The following is a 6,000-nucleotide window of genomic DNA, read 5'->3' as shown; positions in this document are numbered from 1 at the left end:
ATGAACTTTATACAATTAGATGCTAAGCAATGATAAGGGATAATGACACAACATCAAAAGAGAATCTAGCTTGCAGTGGGAGGGTTGGGTTGGTGCAGCTCAACTCTTGCTTTTCCACGACCTCTACCTGCTGGACGACCTCGACCACGACCCAAACCCCTACGGCCTTTGCTCGAACCGCCTCTGCAACTTTGTCCATCTTTTGGGTCTACCTCTGCAGCTTTCATGGGCAGGATTCCATTCAACTTTGTAAACTGGAAGAGGTCCTCCTCTTTCCCTACGGCCTCTGGATCGTCTCCCAAAAACCTCCATTTAAGATAGCTCAAGCCAACTCCAGCAAAGACTCTGTGCCTATCCAGATCTTTTCCTTTCAGATCAAGTAGGAAAGGGTAGTATTTGATGAGCTCTCTATGAGCATTGAAAAGAATCTGGTCGCTTGGCCGAGGTGCCCCAAAATCGTGGACCTTGTTTAAGATTTCTTGGAATTCCTGAAGAATTTCCTCAGGAAAAAGCTCCTTCACAAGGCTGCAGATAGCTTGCTTGGGTAGCTTCTGGTCCAACAGAGAAGCCATGAACCTAGAGGAGATGTTGGTATTGTCTCGCGGGTACTCTTCCCTGCTCAAATGGGCACTGCCCAGGATCATTTTGACTGCAAGCAAAACTGGAGGGTCCGCATAGATGAGGAGATGCTGTAGTCTCAAATCCATGATCCTTCTTAAAGAAACCTGACGAGTGGAGGGAAATAGGAGTGTCTGCACCAAAGCATGAGGAGGGCATTGGGTAGATGCTCATGATGAATCCGAACGGTGGTTCAAAAGCCATTATGATCAGAGAAGAGAAGACAAGAAGGAAAGGAAACCAGAGAGAAAAATACAGATTATGCAGGAAGAAATGAAGGTTGCATGTAGAAGAAACTCCGGCAGGAAAATCAAGCGCACGTCTCAACACCTAACAATAAGGAGAAGATGAGCATTAAAGGCTCCAATGAAGGTGATGAAGGATAAGTGTCCTGATCAACCAAATCTTCCCAAGCGCAGATGAAAAGAGCAACCTGCAAACAACTCATACAAAAGGTACAAAATAATGACGGGAGCCAACTGGAGCTTCAAAAAGCACAAGTAGATGAAGTTGTGGTTAGGTTTAACAAGCTACTAGAAAAGCTAAACCAGGCCCACCATAAACCCCAAGTTTGAGTGGGTGCATGAATTTGAGTAAATGAAATAGTCATTAGCGAAAACCGCCAAAGGAGAGCGGGTAAGAAACATTCAAATTTGAAATCTGCATTCCTCAATCGGGTTGACAGAGAGCGACCCCAAAACTCCAGAGAGACAAAACTAGCTAGGTGACCTGATCTGCATTACCACAAACATGAAAACTCTGAGACCACCAATGAGTGAAAGAGCCTTGAGCTGCTATTTTTGAAAAGGCATCTACCACTGCATTCACTTCCCTATAGATATGTTTGGCCTCAAATTTCTCAAGTAAGCTCAAATTTTCTAAGATTTTTTCTAATATTGCTTGAAGCCTCTAGTTTGGGGTTTTTTTTTCCTAATTGCATTTATTGATATCTCCGAGTCTCCTTCCACTAAGATATTTCTTAGATCGATACAATCCTTCAAGCCGAGTAGTAGGGCAATGAATTCATCTATGTTATTGGTGTCTAGGGGAATTGGCTTTGCCATTTTTCTAATAACTTCTCCTGATTGATCTCTGATAACATAACCAATTCTAGAAGGGCCAGGATTTCCTCTAGAGGCCCCATCAAAGTTTAATTTCACCCAATCTAGCTTTGGGGGGCACTAGGTTGTGTCTTTTCTAGCATTGATTTTTTGACCAAAGGAAAGAGGGATATTAATTCCTTGCCATTTTAGCCTGATATTTTCGTCCCATGAAGAAAAGACTTTGGGCTGATCCAAAGAAAATGCTATTCTACAATTGACTGAGTCCACTATTGCCGATTCAATTGAGTTCAAAATTGAATCCTGCCTCCTAGCTTTGCCTTCAAATAACCTTCAGTTCCTTTCTTTCCAGATTTCCCAAAGGATGGGGACACTTCCAGAATTTGACTTAGAGAGCTCTCCTTTATAGGAAGGGGCCAACTTTGAAATAAGGACTTGATGTCATTTAGAAGGTCTATAATCAGACCCAACTTGGCACAAAGCCATCTCCAGCACTTGGAAGAAAAGGGCCAATTCAAGAGAAGGTAGTCCACTATCTCTGATTGGGCTTTACAAAAAATGCATCTTGATGGTCCTTCGTAGCCCATTCTTGTAAACTTCTCTGTAGTTAGGATCTTTTTTTGAAAGGCCAGCCATGCAAAGATGTTTTCTTTTGGAATGACTTTGGAGCTCCAAAATAGCTTCAAAGGGATATCTTGGTTGCACTGATATGCAAGGCTAACTAGAATTCTATATCCATCATTTTTATTATACTGCCCTATTTTGGATGGCGCCTAGATAAGAGAGTCTTCACCTCTTCTAGGACTGATGTTTCTTGCTTCTAGAAGTCCTAGGAGTTGATTTAGGTCTTCCCTTGGAATTGGCAGGCCCTCCATTGATTTCCATATCCAGCCTTGTGGGTTCGGCAAGTCGACCATTTCCAAATAGTCTCTAACTCGGGAACCCCAGTGCTGTTTGAACCAGTGTTCTGCATTAGGGATATGGATTAAATTTGCCAGAGGTGGATACCCACCCCAAGAGTCCTCCCATAATAGACTAGATGAGTCATCATGAATATCCCAAGAAATTGAATTTGAAACCAAATTTCTATAGGAAATGATAAAGTTCTAGGTTTTGGACCCCTTAGGAAAATTGCCTGATATGAAGATGTTGAGATGGTTCTGGTCTGGAAGATACTTTGTTGCCAGCATTCTAACCCATGTTGTATTGGGGTTTTTTATGAACTTCCAAACTAATTTAGCCTCTAGGGCTATATTTTGCAATTTAAGGCCCTTGATGCCTAAGCCACCCATTGACCTGGGCTTGATGATTTTGTCCCAAGCTATTAAAGCAATTTTATTCTTCTCTTCAATGTTTTTCCAGAAGAAATTTCTCATCTTCTTAATAATGAAGGAGTTGCCACTAACTGTTAAGGATAAAATGGATAAGAGATAAATTGGAAGGGACAAGATCACTGCTTGGATCATCACTAGTCTTCCCGCCTAAGAGAGCCATTTGCCCTTCCAGGAATTTCATCTTTGTTCAACCTTTAGTTTTAAGGGATCCCAGAATTTTGAGTTCCTTAGACCTCGGTCTATTGTAATGCCCAAGTGAGTGCATGGAAGACATCCATCCCTGCAGTTTAGAATTCTGAGAATTTTGGTCTGTAAAAAAATTGCAGTAATGAAGAAGTAAACTTTGGTTTTATCCTTGTTTCTAAACTGGCCTGAAGCCCTTCCATACATTTCTAAAATCTGATTGAGATGAGAGGCTTCCTTTAAGTTTTTTGCCCCCAAGAGAAGGTTGCCATCTGCAAACTGCTGATGAGTAACTGCAAAATCCTTTGTTATTTTGATTCCTTCTAACAGGTTATTGGCGTAACTAGCTTTAATTGCCCTTCCCAGTGCCTCCCCCATTATAATGTAGAGAAAAGGGGATAGAGGATCTCCTTGTCTGATTCCCCTTGAAGAGGAAAAGAAACCTGCTGGTTTTCTATTAACCAGAATTGAAAATTTAGGCGTTGATATGCATTCAAATACCCAGTTGATCCATTGATTGTCAAAGTCAATTGCTTGCATGATTTTGTATAGAAAATGCCAATCTACACTATCATAATCTTTTGTTATGTCTAATTTTATTATCATACCTAGCCTATTTGTGCTTTGAAGGGTGTGGATTGCTTCTTGGGATATAATCACCCCATCAAGGATTGAGCGACCAGGAACAAAGCCAATCTGTTCTTCTGAGATGATGATGTCCATGAGAGGCTTCAATCTGTTAGTCATCACTTTTGAGAGAATTTTATAGACTGTGTTTCATAGGGAAATGGGCCTATAATCTCCAACATTTTCTTCCTTCTCCTTGTTTGGAATGAGAGCAATGAAGGTGTTATTTACTTCTTTGAGAATATTCCCTGATCTTCTTGAGCATTCTAGAGCTTTTGAAAGTTCTTGACCTAAAATATGCCAACATTTCTTGTAAAAATCCGTAGGAAAACCATCCGGACTAGGAGCCTTACCAGAGGGGAGCTAGTTTAGAGCTTGGAATACTTCTTCCAATTTTATTTTCTCATTTAGCATATGATTTTGATCATCTGATATGATCTTGGGGATCCATGCCAGCAGCTTTTTTTGATCCAGCAGATGAGATCCTTTGTTGTTGTTTGGAAGATTAGAATAAAAGGATATAATCTCTTCCTTAATTTCCTCCGGGTCCTCTGAGATTTTGTTATCCTTAGCTTGCAGTTTAGATATCCAATTCTTTCTTCTTCTAATTTTTGTTATATTATGGAAAAACTTGGTGCTTTTGTCCCCCATTCTGAGCCAGTTCTCTCTAGATTTTTGCTTCCAGAAGATTTCCTCTTTAGAGAGAATGTCTTCATACTCCAATAATAAAGACCTTTCCTATTGAAAAGATTCTTGATCCATTCCCACTGACATAATCATATCATTAAGATTTGCTAATCTCTCTTCTAGTGACCTTTTCATTGAGAAAATATTTTTGAAATGCTGAGAGTTCCATTGAAGCAGTTTCTGTTTAACTAATTTTAGCTTTGCAATGAAGCAGAAAAGTTTTGAGCCCTCAAAAGATCCTTCCTTCCACCATTTTTCTATCAGTGAACAAAAATTTTGATCTTTCATCCACATATTTTCAAACTAGAATGGAGTCCTAGACAATCCTTGAGAGCCTTGTAAAGAGAGCAAGATGGGGTAGTGGTCTGAGCCTGAGCAAGCAAGGACATTGCAGGAGGGAGTAAAAGGAAGAAGAGCCAAGTCTCCTTGCCAAAAGAATCTATCTATTTTTTTTGCTATATTACTGAAACCTTTTCTTTTGTTTGTCCATGTGAAAGTGTCTCCTGAATCTATTTCCAAGAGACCATTCCTTTTGATCCAATTATTGAAATCCTACTGAGAACCCCCTAAACGAGTGATTCCTCCCCTCTTATCTGAAGCACTCCTGATAGCATTAAAATCACCCCCAATGAAGACTTGTTCCTTAGATAAATTTGATAAACTCCATCTAGAGAAGATCAAGTGAGCCATTTTTTGTGTGGGGACATTGGGCCATAGATATTAATGATGAAGAAAGAAGTATTTGACTGAATATGGGTGATTTTGGCAAGGATCCAATCCCTGCTAGATGCAATGCCTTCAAATTTAATTTGAGAGGTCTTATAGATTATTATTAGTCCTCCAGAGGCACCTTCTGATGCTACTGTCAATTAGAGAGAAGCTTGGAACAAAGAGATAATTCCATTTCCAAAGGCATCTGCTAGCTTGTCCTCCAATTTAGTTTCTTGCAATAGGATTAAATTTGCACTGATCAAAAGAAGTTGTCTTTTGATCACCCTCTGTTTGTTAGGGGCATTGAGGCCCCTAACATTCCATGAGAGGATTTTCATTGTTGTTCAGGAAGGGGATTCCCCTTCCCTACTTTCCATAGATTCACTAGTTTAGACTGATTCTCCGCCTCTCCATCCTGGGATCTAGCCTCTATGAATGACTTGAGGCCCTTTTTGGGAGGAGAGGAACCAAAATCCGACTTCTCCAAACCCTCCTAATTCTAATGAAGCCCTAAATTCCTTCTTTCCTTAATCTATGAATAAATAACTGCAAGAGGAGTGTCTAATATTGCATCCTGGTCTTCATCTCCTAACATGAGATTCTGTAGAAGATTTCGAGTATTTTGTTCATTAGTCAAATCCAAACTATTTGTCCCTAATGGCGGGGAAAGGGAAAGGGAATTTCCACGGAGAGGTTAAAATGTTGATTGGAACGGAGAGGCCCTGAAGAAGGAGAAATCTCTCCCTCTGATAAGAATGGCTCTATATTCTCCTCCATGT

Source organism: Cryptomeria japonica, chromosome 5, assembly GCF_030272615.1.
Source record: "Cryptomeria japonica chromosome 5, Sugi_1.0, whole genome shotgun sequence".
Lineage (NCBI taxonomy): Eukaryota > Viridiplantae > Streptophyta > Pinopsida > Cupressales > Cupressaceae > Cryptomeria > Cryptomeria japonica.
This window is presented reverse-complemented; position numbering follows the sequence as displayed.